The sequence below is a fragment of the Cylas formicarius genome, unplaced genomic scaffold (genome assembly GCF_029955315.1).
Source record: "Cylas formicarius isolate icCylForm1 unplaced genomic scaffold, icCylForm1.1 PGA_scaffold_1__22_contigs__length_36826433, whole genome shotgun sequence".
NCBI classification, from domain to species: Eukaryota; Metazoa; Arthropoda; class Insecta; order Coleoptera; family Brentidae; genus Cylas; species Cylas formicarius.
In genome coordinates this window covers 5704727-5720243 of record NW_026844264.1, presented here as the reverse complement: position 1 = coordinate 5720243, position 15517 = coordinate 5704727, and the positions used below count along the sequence as shown (strand labels likewise).

General features: G+C 31.6%; 1 protein-coding gene across 15 annotated transcripts in view; it reads right to left on the bottom strand.

The window, feature by feature from the left end:
- The window catches only part of LOC132697310 (coiled-coil domain-containing protein AGAP005037), a 402124-nt gene that overhangs the window by 166245 nt on the left and 220362 nt on the right, over window positions 1–15517 (bottom strand). The window lies entirely within an intron of this gene.

The window sequence follows — 15517 nt, the reverse complement described above, 5'->3', positions numbered from 1 at the left end:
ATTTTTTCTTAAAATGGATGCAAGAATCACCCACCAAAAACAAAGAATTAATTTTAGGAACCACCCTGCATAACGTACAATTTTAACATGAAAACGTTTTTCTTATTTTTCATGGCTTGTTTTCATTGTGGTAGTAGGTACCATCTCTAGCAAAAAAAACTAGGAAAATTTTTAGTTGACAAAAAATATTGCGTGAAAATAGGCCTTTACTGTCAAACTGAACAGTCATATTTGTTCTAGTTTTTTTTGCGCGCGACATTATCTACTCTCATGAAAGTTTAATGAGGTTTGTATTTAATGAAATGAAATACATAAATGTAAACCTACATCTTCGTGGAGATTAGCATCTAAGATCACTTTCATGAGAGTACTATCAGCGTTAAATCAAGCCTCACCCAATAAGTTAATTCCATCACACGCGAGTACCAAATGCTGGAATAGTCGTACAACCAATTGGACCACTGCACATTACCTTTGCAGTATTTCTCATAGCCTCTTGGAAATAACCTAATCAGTAAGGTTCACTGATATATCTATATAAGACCCTCACAGTCAGATATACTAACGACGTCTCCACTAGTATAACTGGATATCCTTAGGATATTCTAACAAACATCCTCCGGACATACGTATCTCTTATACTGTGGAGGTTCCAATTAGTACCATCGTATATCGTGGAGGCGTCTTAAGGATGTCCCTTAGCAGAAACATTATATCCCTAGTATATATGCTATGTCCCGTCAGATATCCCGAAGACGTTTTACGGACGCCCTTGTGCTATTTGGGTCCGTTGTCTTAAGAGTCATTGAAAAGTTTAAAAAACGTACGTATAGACTTTTTTCCGTAGAGTCCAGTGGCGTAGTTTGTATTTACATGTTCTAACCGATTTTAGTTAAGAAGCTAATATATATTTTTTTTTCTATGGAACACCCCCATATTATTTTTTGCATTATCTGGAAATCACTTAAGCTTTTCAGTAGGCCATAATAAATCAACTAAATCAACTAAAAATATTTACTTAATTTCGAAAAAACAGGATGAAAATATATTTTTTAAAAATAATGTCTTATTAATATGATAAATGTAATGTTATCATAATGTTATGTAGACGGATGGCTATGAGTCATCTATTAAAATCAAAAAAGCAAATGTGACAAAAACAGTTTTTACGAATGATATTTTTGAAGATATTCCCTACGTATATTATAATGATATATACCTTCAGCAAGATCGTGTTCCAAGTTCTAACTGGACTTTTAAGACAATTTTTAGATGACAACTTCCCTCAAAAATTTATTTTTATGGGGATATATGCAAAATGAAGTATATAAAACATGATACGAATCTGTAGCAAAACTTAAAGGGGTAGTAGTACTTTTAATAGTACTTTTAAATTCCATTAAAAAAATAAGAAAAATGTGAGTTTTGCATTAGGGATAATATTGTGTTAATATTTTTTAGATATATTATTTTGTATTAATTAATGTAGTAATGAAGTGTAATTAGTTGAAAATTATTACATACAGTAGCTTATAACGTATGAAACACGTTTAAAAAATTGACTTTTAGAGTATTTAGTTTCTTGTGTGTTAATAATTGTTTACTTGGATATTGTTTTTAAATCGTAGCTTACTGCTACAAATAAAATAAAATAAAAAGAAAATAAATTTTGAGTTTAATTTTCAAAACAACTTGATATTAATATATATTTCTGAAAACCTTAAATGATTTGCAATTAATGTAAAAAATAATTTACAGGGTGTTCAGATAAAAAATACATGTTGGCTTCATAACTAATAATGCGTTAAAGCAAGTAAAAAACAAACTACGATATCGGATTCTACTAAAAAATCCAAAATCGATAGTTTTAGATTTCACCATGTATTTAAAAAAAAATTGTTGGCGGCATTTTTAATTTCACGGAAAAGTAGCATAGTGTCGCGTAAATATTAACCAACTTTCTATCATAAATAATAACCGAGATACCCCATTAAAAGTACCTAAGTGCCTTATCTTGGATACATTGTTTAGGGTGATCTATTTCGAATAAGGAAGCTGGCACTTGTCCCCAAAAATACATAATATATAACCATACAAAAAATCTCTGCTGTTTTTTTGCTTCGGGAGTTGCAGACTAGACACGGGATAAACGTTACCAAACTATTAGTGCAACGAGATGGTCTGAACTATTCGCGAAACTGCTCGCGGAAAGCCTTACGTAAAAGCTCGCAAAAAGTCGTCGAAAGAATGTGACCTGATACGAAAAACGCAATCACGCGTCTAAATAAAGATTTTTCTATCCGCAATAGAAACAACGCGACTCGTTTTGCGTCCTTGTTACGCGAAGCGTGTTATGGTCCGATTAAAAATTTGCAATTCCTCAAAATATCGCACTTTCGAATATCTCTTTTCGACACCTCTCGGAACATAATACGATTTAATTATCGCCGGCGAAACCCGCTACAATAATCGAAAGAAAGTAAAACCAATCTCCATACAGAGAACAACCCGAACGAGATGTAATCTCTTCGTAAACGGGCATATACGTGCTTGCGTAACCTGCTCCGCCCATCGGTATCGAGTTAACGCTGCAAATGAGGTCAACGTATACGTGGCAATCAAACTTGTAAATAATTAAACTGCCCATTATAAGTTGACGTTCGCGGTGGCGCTGTCAACGGAGAAAAAATGCACTAAAGGCAGGCGGCAGTCAATCAGAAATTTTTACTGCTTATCTACGGGCTACATTTCCCAACCTATTTACCAACTTATTCGTCGATGGTGGCGCTGCTGGCGGAAAACAAACGTAACCCAATAAACAGCCGATTTACTAGTGTTTATCACTTCTGGGAGGTGCCAACACATTAGAAATTTCACCCAAGTATTTGCGGGTGTAGTACTCACTATTTGTTTAAATTTTATATAATCCTATTACTAATACTTTTCGGACAATTGCACATACTCCTTCTACGTATTTAAATTAAAAAAAAACTGTTTGGAAAGACACCAGTCGACGTTTGTTATAACATTTTTGAAATACAGCCAATAAAAAAATAGCTAATAGTTCATATTTTGCGTTCCAAAATAGTCTCTAGCTCTTCTAATAACGTCAGAAGGAATGGAAGCTGCTGTTAGGAGGACTGAAGAGCATTACAAGGCAACATTTGCTTCGATTCCTTGATAATGATACACTAGAAAGGAAGGAACGATATGACAAAGACATAATGAAAGGGTTTAGGAATGGTGATGCAAAGTGTATATGATATAAGAGAGTATCAGATTCCGTCACTTGAATCATTGCAATAGAAATTAAAAGAAAATGATCGTACAAAGTACAAAGGCGAAGTTAGATTTTAAGGGTAATTTCATTAACGAGACCCAACGATTGGTGATTGGTGTAATGGAGTTAAAAATATTTTATTAAAATTCATCAATTTTGCGTAGAAAAACGAAATAAATATTATTTACACGAGTCTTAGTTCGACACCCATGACACTATGAAGGCGGTAATATTCTTTATCGAACTGCATTTTGAATGTACCTGCATCTACAGGGAAGGATCGGTGCCATTTCAAGTCAGCATGACCTTTATTGTGAACGTACTTATACAAAAAAACAACTAGTTGAAATTTTAAGGACCTACTAGTATGATAAAACTTATTTCATAGACGACGTTACAAAAAGTCAGATAATGTACTATTTTATTATTGGGATTTGAATCCTATAGAAATAAAACTTACGCAATGTCGTTTTAAAAAGAAGTCTGGAATATAAGTAGCACTGCTTTCGATACAATCAATCATCAACTCCTAATAGCAACTTCTAATAAAAACAAAAATAACTTACAAAAAAGGAGATTTTCGCGACTATAATACACGTAACAGAGACTGTATTCCTATAAATAAAAAACACTTGAATTTTTGAAAAAATATTTTACGAACTTTCCCCATAGCTTAAAAGCAGCAGTAATATAGGCAATATAATATAATAACATAATAATATATGCTGTAAGCGTTTTGATTTTTGATGCAAGATTCTAATTTTTCTGAAACTACGTTTTTCCTGGTTAAGTTAATACAGTTGGTTAGTGCTATACAGGATGTCCGAAATATTGTAGAGAAATGAATAAATCTTATTACGTAATTTGTCTTTTTTTTTAAATAGAATACCCATTTTTTTTATTTCGCGCTCTTCATAACATCAAATGCTTTCGTTTATTGTTAAAACTAGCAAAAACTATTAAGTTTAGCTATAGCATAGTGGGCATTTTTCTATTAATATCTTAATTGGTTCGTACAACTTTAGAGAGGTCAATTTGTCTGAATTATGTAATAAGCTCTTGGAGATAAGCTGGAACTTTTTGGGGGAGTTTTTTGATGGTAAGAGTATGTCAGGCATTTTATGAAAAAGTGTACACTGCCTTTGACGGTTTTGTTCCTATTTTTCGCGATAAAAAACGTGGAAAGTGGTACACACCGGATATAATTTACTGTTTAAAATTAAAGCCTTTTCATTACATAAAATTTAGACTAATAGTCAATACTATTATCAGGTAAGATAATTAATGAAAGCATGTGGAGACTTCCGTTTCTACAGATCCTAATATATTTCGAAGAACCTACGTAAATAGCAAAAGAAGTACCTCTTTTCGGACTTTATTGTTAGGGATTACGCTCAAATTTTTGTTTCTTCTCTATTGGTTTTCATTTTGAACCAGACTATAAAATGCTGCACTGTTTCAAAATGCTGGAAATGGGCTAAGGTGAATCATATTCAAATTTATCAGCCAATTACGAACCTTTGCTAAAGCCTTTAAAAAACTGGTTGAATTTCTTATATTGAACAAAATAATATTGCCCTCAACATATTAAAGTCTGCTTACACACACCCGAAATCTTCAAACATTCTTATTTTGCTACAAATTAAACAACACTACTTTACCCAGATGCAGCTCTAATAAATACTTGGGTGCGATTTTCGATTCATAACATTCGTTTGTTCGACACGTTGATAATATAGTCAATTCTTCTCTAAATTTACTTGGATTTATTTTTCGCAACTGTTCAGTATTTTTTGGCGTTGCTGCTTGAAAGGTACTTTATTATTCGCTATGTATTTTTCTTTTTCTCATTTTTTTTCTTCTCGTTTCTTGTATATATGTCGCGTTTCAGCGAGTTATTGGTGTGAACTGTTGGGCAATAAAATCCAATATTGTTATTATTATTACTATTATTAAATGTGAATGTAAATGTGTAGAATTAAAGGAGAATTCACATATGAAGAAATAAACGTTACTTTATTCCATTCATGGGACACGTGAACAACTTTTTAACTTTTTGTATCGCCAATGGTTTCCAATTTATCAACCGCCACTGTCGGGACAACATATATACATTTCATTATGTATATTGACATAACTTGATATGCCAGGAAACTAAAAGAAGTTGATTTATGTTAACTTAGTTAGCAATGTTAACTAAACGTAAAGTAATGACAATGCACCAGAAATTGTAACGCACCTCAAAATAAGCAAATAAATTCTCGTGTCTGTCTTGAATTGCAAAAATATCCGTTTATTGTTCACCATGGTCACACAATTCGTCCAAAATGACCCCCGCTGACGAAAATTTCAAGCTTAAGTAACCGCGTTTTCATAATACGAGAGCCGAAATATAGTAGGTACGCAACAATTTAAAACCGGATAAAAGTGAGTGTGCAGCCGGTCACTTTTGCGCGACCCAATTTGTCTTAAGCAAAACTAACTAAACCAGATTTACATAAGTGAAATTGTTTGAAGCGATGCCAAAAAAAAAAATTAAACGGCGAATGGAAGTTAATCTATAAGCCGGAGGGGCTAAAAGTTGAGAAATAGTTCGATTTGATCTTTCTGTTTCTATAGAACATGAAATAGTTTTTCTAATATTTTTCAAAGTGTTGGTGGTTATTGGTTGACCTCCATATGGCAGATTTAGCTTCACTTTACGATGCAGTTATTCATTCATTTATTAATACTAACTAATACACAGTGTCCGAAAATTAGTGGGCCAGGGCATTTTCTACGTCCAAAATAAATCCTCGTTTTCTATATAACTACATATTGAAAAACACCCCTAACAGAGTCACATGCCCTATAAGGAATAGACCTGAAAATGGAGTTTTACTGATATTTCTGAAACAGGTTGAGATAAAAGTTCGAAATTTTAGCGCATTGCCATGATTTTGAACTATATAGGTAACAAAAACTGAGACCTTTCTCTAAGTTGAATTTTAGACTTTTTTCTTTTAAAATCGGAAAAGTTGTGTTCTGTTACGAGAAAAATGTATACTTGATTGATATCGCTAGGATCAAAAAATAGGCATTGAAACCGGATTGATAAGTTTGTAATTTGTTAATTTCTATATAATTTTTGATGGCTAGCAACCTATTTTCAGTATTGAATGACCAATAATGAGAAATCACTAATCGGTATTACGTTCATTACATATCATAATCGTACAGTGCTCCATCATGCTGACATAACATCTCCAGGCGAGTACGCAATAAGCATTAACCTGTTACCCATGATACTTAGTCAAACATCGATAGAAAACTTATATTGAATGTTGGTTCTTAGAACAACAAAGCAGGTTAACTGAAACTGGCTAGCATTCTATTCTGTACCTGCTTATATATTGCTTGAGTGAAAAGTAAAGACCTGAGTCACGGTTAGGATTGTTTCGTTAGGTATAGATTTATATAGATTCCCGTTGATAGAAGATTTGATTAGACGCAAGAATTTTAGTTTTATGGAATAAAATTTTATGGTCGATTTCGTGATATTCATATTCTTCAATATCTAAGAATGGGAGATTATTATTAGTTTCTAATACAAAGGTAAATGTGCATCATACCCGTAAAGAAAAAGACCAAATTAATAAGACTCTTCTGTCTCTGCATAATGAAATTGCTTCCATCTTGTTCTCATCCAAGTTTCATACACTTTCAAACTAACGTCAAAACGCTAGTGAAGCCATCAACCTGTTATCAACCACCCAACACTGTGGTAAATGTATCATCGCACCAACTTTCGGACACAGAAAAATCAGTTCATGCAAAAGATTCCAACTTCTTGTCCTTGACCCACGTATTATCCAAATACAAAAAAACACACTGCCATCTCAAACAGTTAATGAAGTTCGATTGGAAACCGCAAAAATCCTTAAAAAATCAAAACGAAAGCGTGAACGCATTTCTACTGTTGTCCTTCCTTACATTCAAAACATCACTGACCACATACCAAAATTTCTTAAGAAATATAACGTCAAAACCAGATTTACCACTTGTCCAAAAATCTCTCAACATCTTCGACAGAATTTCGTTTGAGATGCCAGAAGTGTTATCAGAGACAATGTTTATGACCCCCATTACCTTCTCGCCCCTCAAAAAATATATCAGCAGGTGCAGAGTAGAATACGAACCAGTTTCAGTTAAGCTCCGAAGAAACCAACAGGATGATTGGCGAAACGTCAGCAAGTGTGAAATAGTGACATAGGAGGAATCCAGAAGTTTCATAAATACTATTACAGTAGCCTGTGGAAGTATCTTTGAAAAATTTGGATAAATTTCATACTGAAAACAAAAAAAAATCCGAGCAATTCAGTAACAATGCCTAATTTTCAATTTCCTTAATGACATGATCATGCTAAACAGTGTATTTTCGAAATTCGTTTTCCCCGAATGCGGTCGATCCTGACGATATCAATGAAGTGTACGATTTTCTCGTAATAGAACACAGGTTTTAAGAAAAAAGTCTAAAATTTAACCCGCAGGAAAGTATTGCAGCTTTTGTTACTCGTTCCCCTCAAAACTTACGCTCCTGACCAAAATTTGACATTTATAATTTTAAATTCAGATTCTCCGGAAAAAAATAATAAAATTTATTGCGTCTTTTCCTTATTAATACCTAGTGGAGAACTAACTATTAAGGTGATATTGAGTATACATAAAAAGGGGATTTTGTACTTTACTTTGTGAACATTTTGAACTTTTCAATTAGTTCACTGGCGAAAATCTGGCAAACGAGTTCTATAATTTCGCAAAAATAACTAATAACGACCTTTTCATATTACGTTTCTTGCGTTGCTGTCGTAGATCTTACGAACCTAGGATAAGCAAAGATTTTAATTGCTCATAGGGCTTTAATTAAGGTAGGAACAGCAATAATAATAATGTAGGTGGACCCTATATCATATGTATCAAATATTACTGGAATATCGATTGTCACTACTAATAATAACAAGAAAACGCACTAAATTTTATTTTTTCAAAATCCGACATTTCGGAAACAGAGTAATAATTGGTATACCATATTTTCGTCTTAAAATTTAATGAGAATTCTTCTATTTCGTCTTGCCAGGGAGGATAGGAAACTGTCCGAATATTATACCATACTTCTATGATTTTATTGTAAATGTCAGAAAATACAAATCCAAATCGGCATAACATCAAGATATCTAAGACCGCCTTCTTGCTGTCACTTTCGAGCAAATCGAATAAACAAACACATCGATAAACAAATTTCTTGCGATTTTAACGATTATTTTGCCATAAAAATAGGAGAAGGTGATGGGGAAACGGCATATGGTAAGCGCGGTTTCCTTCTATTTCCCTCGCAAGACAATCACGTGCCATTTAAACAAATTAACAATTTTTTATGCCACCTTGACATCGAAATTTTGTTTTGGTTTTACATTTTGCTTCCTTTCTTCTAGAACTTATCGAAAGGCCGCGTATATAATTACTAAATAAAACAAATGTCTAAATAAAATTTTATTATTGAGTAGGCACCAATTTTATGGTGTCAAATTTTTAAATCCATCTTGCAAGAGAGGTTACTATAATTGATTATAACCCTAGTTTGCTTCAAATTATTCGGATTGTCTTTCATTACTTTTGCTATGCAAAATTATGCACATTGATGACAACATTGTGACACAACTGATAATTATTTCAAATATCGCAACTGAAACAATTGATTTACATAGAATACCTAATGTTGCAATGTTTAAATTAGATTTATTATGAAAACAACGTTATTCCAATGGTTTGCAAAACAAATTAATTGTTTGGCATGTTAAATATAGGAAATTTCAAAAAAGTTATTATCTACGCAAAAAATTAGACAAGTCTGTAGAAAGTTATTAGAGACAAACTGCTTTGGGATTAAGTGATATACTATAAAGACATTTTTCAAACAAAATGGTTCCATACAGGTACTAGATATATAATAATATTGATAACATAGAAATTCTTTGAAACGACCACAAAAAAAAATATGGAGATGGGCCTTTTAATATGCACGCGCACAGTGCAGGTTAATAGGTGAAACCTTTACCATACGGGGGCCACTATATTATCTAATAGCTATACGGGGAAAACACAATTAATATTGAACTATAGCCAATCATTGTAAATAACACAATAATAAATAAATTTCCTTGGAAACATTGAACAACTTAGCAAATTCACGCCTTTCTCGTTATAATAACGTAATAATGGTGATGGTGGACGACAGTTCATATGACCATTAGAATACAAGCAATTAATGTTATAATTTTATAATTATTGTTTGTTCTGTTACGAGTCGTGGCAAAAACTACGAATGTTGATAATGATATCGACGCGTCCACAAATCTCGGCGTGATTTGACAGCATATACAAGAACAATAGTCCAAATTACAGGAAACTGGATGGTTGTCAATAGAAAATCGATGTAAATTACATTATGCAATAATGTTTGATAGTTTTATATGGTTGATGGTACCTTAGACGTTTACAGACTGTTCTGACAATTTGGTTAGTTTCACAAGCGGCGATGTATATTATTGCATTATCCGATCCGCTAATACTTTGTGATTGTTTTTGAATAATGCTTTCCTATACCTTTCTGTAGTGGTTTTCAAGAAATTAATTATTTTCTTTATTTTATGACCAAGACAGAGTACTACGACACTGATGTCAGTTGAAAGTTAAAATTTTGGAACGTAGCACGGTTGGTCAAAACTAATGATTTGCCTACGAGATACAAAAATTCTAAGAGCAAATTAAACCCTTTCGAGTAATTTATCATGTCCCTAAAACTAAATCATTTGGTTCCTCTGAAAACTGGATTGTATAGTAAGCAAGATTAAATTTATAAGTGATAAGTGATAAGTTCATAATATAATTTCATGGTTATGTCTCACCTTCCTTTGCACTACCCCTAACTTTGTGCGAGTTGTTTTTGACATATCGTACCTACAATATACAGCATTGATCCTAATGTTATTACAACTCATTCCAAAGCAATTATAAACAGCACCTTATGAACGTTGATTGATACATTATACTTGGTGGAAATTCTTGTTTCTGCTTACTAATACTATTACTCTTTTTTTCTTTACCCATAATTTCTGTGTAATTTAAACATAACATATCCTTTTCCGTATATTATTGTAGGGGTTTTCGAAGCTGAATTTTATAAAATTTAATTTGCCTTCAGCCCCATTTTATATATTTTATTTTCAATACGACAGGAGAAATAACAATAACTACTTAAATAAATATCATTATAGATTATTTACATTAATGTGATTAACTCCAAAACCTGTTAATTTTTCTTCGTTGTTCCTTGTTTCTCCGTTTGGTGTAAAATATATTTGATTACTGTGTTATGACGTAATGTCAATGTCAAATCGATTATAGGCGGCAAATTTTAAATAGGCGGGGACGGATAAGAATTAGAATTGTGATCATAATATGCACGTTAATACTAATTTCAGATGAGTATATATATTATATTGTTTCCCAATTGTTCTATACATTTGGGGCTTTTGAGATTTAATCGTTTGTTAGGGCATACTTCGTGAAGTAGTTTTAATCATGTATTCCTCTTTTACCGGAAAGCAAAAGGAAATTTATATTTTGGTCAGGCAAATCATTTAACACAAATAATTGCACAACATGATATGAATTTCATATACAAATTAATAACAACTCATCGAGTTATTATACAAATAAAATCTACATTTCTACATTTTTAAATATACTTTCTCATAAATCAAATTTAACAGGAGAGTATGTTGGACGTGAAAAACATGATCGGACTAGACAAAAATTCAATTTTATTTACTTTGGGAATCGTTCAATTTCAAATGATATTATATATCTTTACGAAATAAAGTATACGGCTCATAATCATTGTTTAAAATCAATTTTTATGAGCCTCGAAACCTACGAGATCTAAACTTTTTTTGTTTGCCACTTCGAAAGAAAAACTACACAAAAAACTCACTCAATGTTTAAAAAAATATGTTTTTCAATATTACCTTCCAGTGAACATTATTTCTCAAATTTAAAGGAAAAGAAGGGAAATTTTTTAATTTAATTTTATCATTTGTTTGACGTGATAATGTCTGTTTGTATGTATTATTTACAAATAAAGTAAGCAGTAAGAGTTGAAATCCACATTCCAATAGGAATTTCGGCCTACCTATGCTGGTATTTTAGTCGCTTTAGTTACTACTTAATAATCCATACGGCTTGTTATCTATATCAAAATAAATTAATAATTGATTTCTTATATTCTGTTATAATGGTCTTAGAATGGTCTGGTAGTCTTTTAAAAATAAGATACTTACGTTTGAAAATGCCTATTATTATTTCATAAATAGTAGATTATACAGTAAGGAACGCTTTTTAAACGACACCTAGACCTCGTATGATTCGCATAATCCATATAGCTAATAGAGATGTATCCACACTTGAAGTGGCATAACATACAATTAGTAAATTAACAACCTATTCTTTACAGTTACAATTGATGACTAAATGTTTTTGAAATTGTCCAAAAAGAAAATTGTGCCTTTTTTCTGTTAACATATGTTTAAAAATGAAAAACCTCTCTCAACATCTACAGAAGTTATCGAAGAGTAATTTACTTTTGGAATTAAGCGTGTTTCTAATTTATACAAATCCAGTTCGCTTTCGAAATTATTGAAATCGCTTCTTAAATGTTTTTTAGAATTTTGAAGTCAATTCAGACATAATTTGTTTGTGACCACATTCGAACAGTGCCTGGAACTTTTTTACAATCTACCTCAAATTGATTTATTAAAGCCACTGAATCTGTCACAGAAATAGCGGTGTCTCCCAATTTCGTAATTGAAATAGGTGCAAAAGAATAATTCCCTTTTAAAAATATTAAATTTTCTGTCACTGTTGGGTTAGAGAAAACAGTTTTTGTATTTATTATTGAGTAGCTTAGATTTTTGAAGGTGCTTTTAGAAATAATTTTTTTACTTGATAAATAACAATTTTTTTCATACCATTTACAATTTGCTTGTGAATCACATCAACACTAACTATGGGACAGTATTTTGTCAAGAATAAGAATCTCAGTAGAAAACTTGTGGATAGTAGTTAAAAATAATTTGGTTGAATACGTAATTTATAAATGTCAAAATTTTCTTTTCTTCCAAAAAACACATCTTATTTTTTCCACTATATACTGAAAAAAAAAGTGAAAATATGGTTTATATTTACGATTTTCGAACAAGGTGTATAAAATGATTTAGTGTCATCCTAAGTCAACTTCCGATAGCTCTTTATCTACGACATACGGAAATTAGTTTTCGGCATTTTAACAGACAGACACAGATACAATTCACTTTACCAAACAAAGCACACAAGAACGTTTCAAGTAGACAACGTCAAAGATACTAAAAATTGCCAACACTTTGAACTGTCGGATTCTGTTTGCAATATTATTTCATTAATTTAATAAGGAACCTTTTGCTTCTACTGCGAAGATCCTATAATATGGGTTTATTAGCATATATACTAAGAATATACTGTAAAATATATCACAGGGATATCCAGTGCGGATTTACTGTACACGATATACCAGAGATATCCTCTAAATATATGGCCTGAGGATACTCCCTTGCGCCATACTGGGAGCATTAGAATAGAAGTAAGGGAAAAAAGTGAAAAACGTAAAACAAAATGAAATGTAAAAAGTAAAATTTTGAACAACTGAGAAGGAAAATATTTAGTTTTTTAGATTTGGGGTGTTTTGGGAGACATTTAATAGGCAATGTTTTTGTGCACTTCTACGTCAGTGTTAGGTCCTAAAAAAAAGACCGGAATCAAACCTTTAAAATCAACTTGTTTCTATTATTTTTGGGCACGAACGAGGCGAGAAACGCTTTTTTAATAAAAATACCACAGAAAATACGGACTCATCTAAGTAAAAAATTACAAAAACGTAAAAATAATATATTTGTTTGACAGCAGTGTTCGGCCTTGTTTTTGTTGGCAGTATACGTTATACGGCGACTTGGCGTTTGAGTATTTTGTGAGCTGTGCTTACTGCTTTCAGTGCTTTCATTTCAGTTATTTTTTTATGGTATTATCATTACTGAAGGCCTAATAATTCTTGTAAGTAAAGTTTTATGGTAATATATAACATAACATTTGATAAATTCTAACCTGAACGAGCCATTGCTGTGTAGTCTACCAACATCATGCCTTGTTTTTTATTATTTTGCTAGGTCAATGAGATAGCAAGATCAGGCGGCGGCACCAGTTGTAAGCAGTTTGTAAAACAAGCTCTGACCCCGCTGATTTCAAATGAACTTGCAATGAAATTTAATTGGTTTGGAATGAAGAAAAAAGAGAAATTTTCAAAATTAAAATTGGCCAAATTAATATTTGGAAAGTAGATATTATGTTTTTTAAAAATAAATAAGACGTAAATGTAATATAAAAAAAGTATAAGAAATATAATTGCTTAGTTGATACTTTTTTTAAGGAGGGATTGCTGGACTGAGTTAAGATAAAACTGACTTTTGTAACCTGTATACCTATATTATATGTTTTAGATTACATATCTTTTTTGATTCTAGACTTTTTTGCGTATTTTATTGCTTTGTTTCTGAAAACAAAAATAAAATCCATTTTCTCTTCTTGTTTTTTGGGCAATTAAATTTAGGCATACAAAACCAAAATTTTTTTTAATTAAGTAAGCAATGTTAGAGATAATCCCAAAGAACAAAATTATATTTTTCATTATGTAGTATAGTTAATATGTTTTTTTCTTAAAACGGACGCAAGAATCATCCCCCAAAAACAAAGTATTAATTTTAGGAATCACCCTGCATAAAATGCAATTTTCACATTAAAATAGTTTTTGGGTTAATTCATAAAAAAGTTGTTCCTATTTTATAAGGCTTGTTTTTATGCTGATAGCAGGCACCATAACGAGCAAAAAAAAGTAGGAAAATTTTAAGGTAGACAAAAAATATTGCATGAAAATAAGCTTTTACTGTCAAACTGCAAAGTCATATTTGTTCTCGTTTAGTACGTACTCTCATGAAAGATATCGTACCGATGAGCGTTTAATGAGTTTTGTATTTAATGAAATGAAATATATAACTGTATATATATATATAGTCTCGTTCTTTTCATTTTTTTTATGAAGTGCAGATATGTAAAAACTGTCTTTCTTAAAACTAAAATATTTTCAGATGCGAAGTATATGGCCATTTTTGACTACGTATGTTATGAATCAACGCATATTAGTCTTGTATCGCTGTTATTCATACAAGTTATTAAATTACGCTGACATTTAGAAATAAGAATATAAAAAGGATGTCATTAGAATAACCTGCAGTCATTTTAACAGTCACTTAGCTCTGTACAACATAGGTGTAAACGGTTCATATATTATTCATGTATTATTATTTTCCAAATAAAGAATTCTTTATAAAAGTCTTTGGGAAAACAAACTAAAGTTGCGGATAAGAAGGCAAACATATCACAAACATTAAAAGAATATTAAAATTCAATAGCTGCTTGGCTGAAAAGGCCTATTTTCACCACAGAATTACCGAAAACCTGTCAAATATTAGTTATTCTTTTGGAGTTTAGGTATAGTATATTACTCTATATTTAAGATACTTTATATAAGGTTGTTCTATATTTTTGCTATATTACATACCTACAATTTTTTCATATCTACAACAGAAAAAAATGTTTATAAAATGTGTTTTATTAACGGCATCAATCGGCAGTCCTTCACTTTTACCATCAAATGCAAAACTAAAGATTAAATATTAATTGCAAAAAACTTGTGCATTTCAATTATCACCTGCTATTCCAGTGATGACTTCACCAACCATACCCTATGGGTTAATTCCATCAGACACGAGTACCAAATACTGGGATAGAATTGTTGTAGTCGTACAACCAATTCCTTTCCAGTATTTCTCATAGGCTGTTGGAAATAACTTAACTAAGGTCTACTGGTATATCTATATAAGATCCTATTTCCTCAAAGTCGGATATACTAACGAAGTCTCAACTAGTATAACTGATATACTGATATATGATATACTGTGGACGTTCCAATTAGATTAGTAACATCGTATATCCTAGCCTTAAGAATGTCCCTTAGCTGAAACAGTATATCCCTAGGATATACGGTATGTCCTGTCA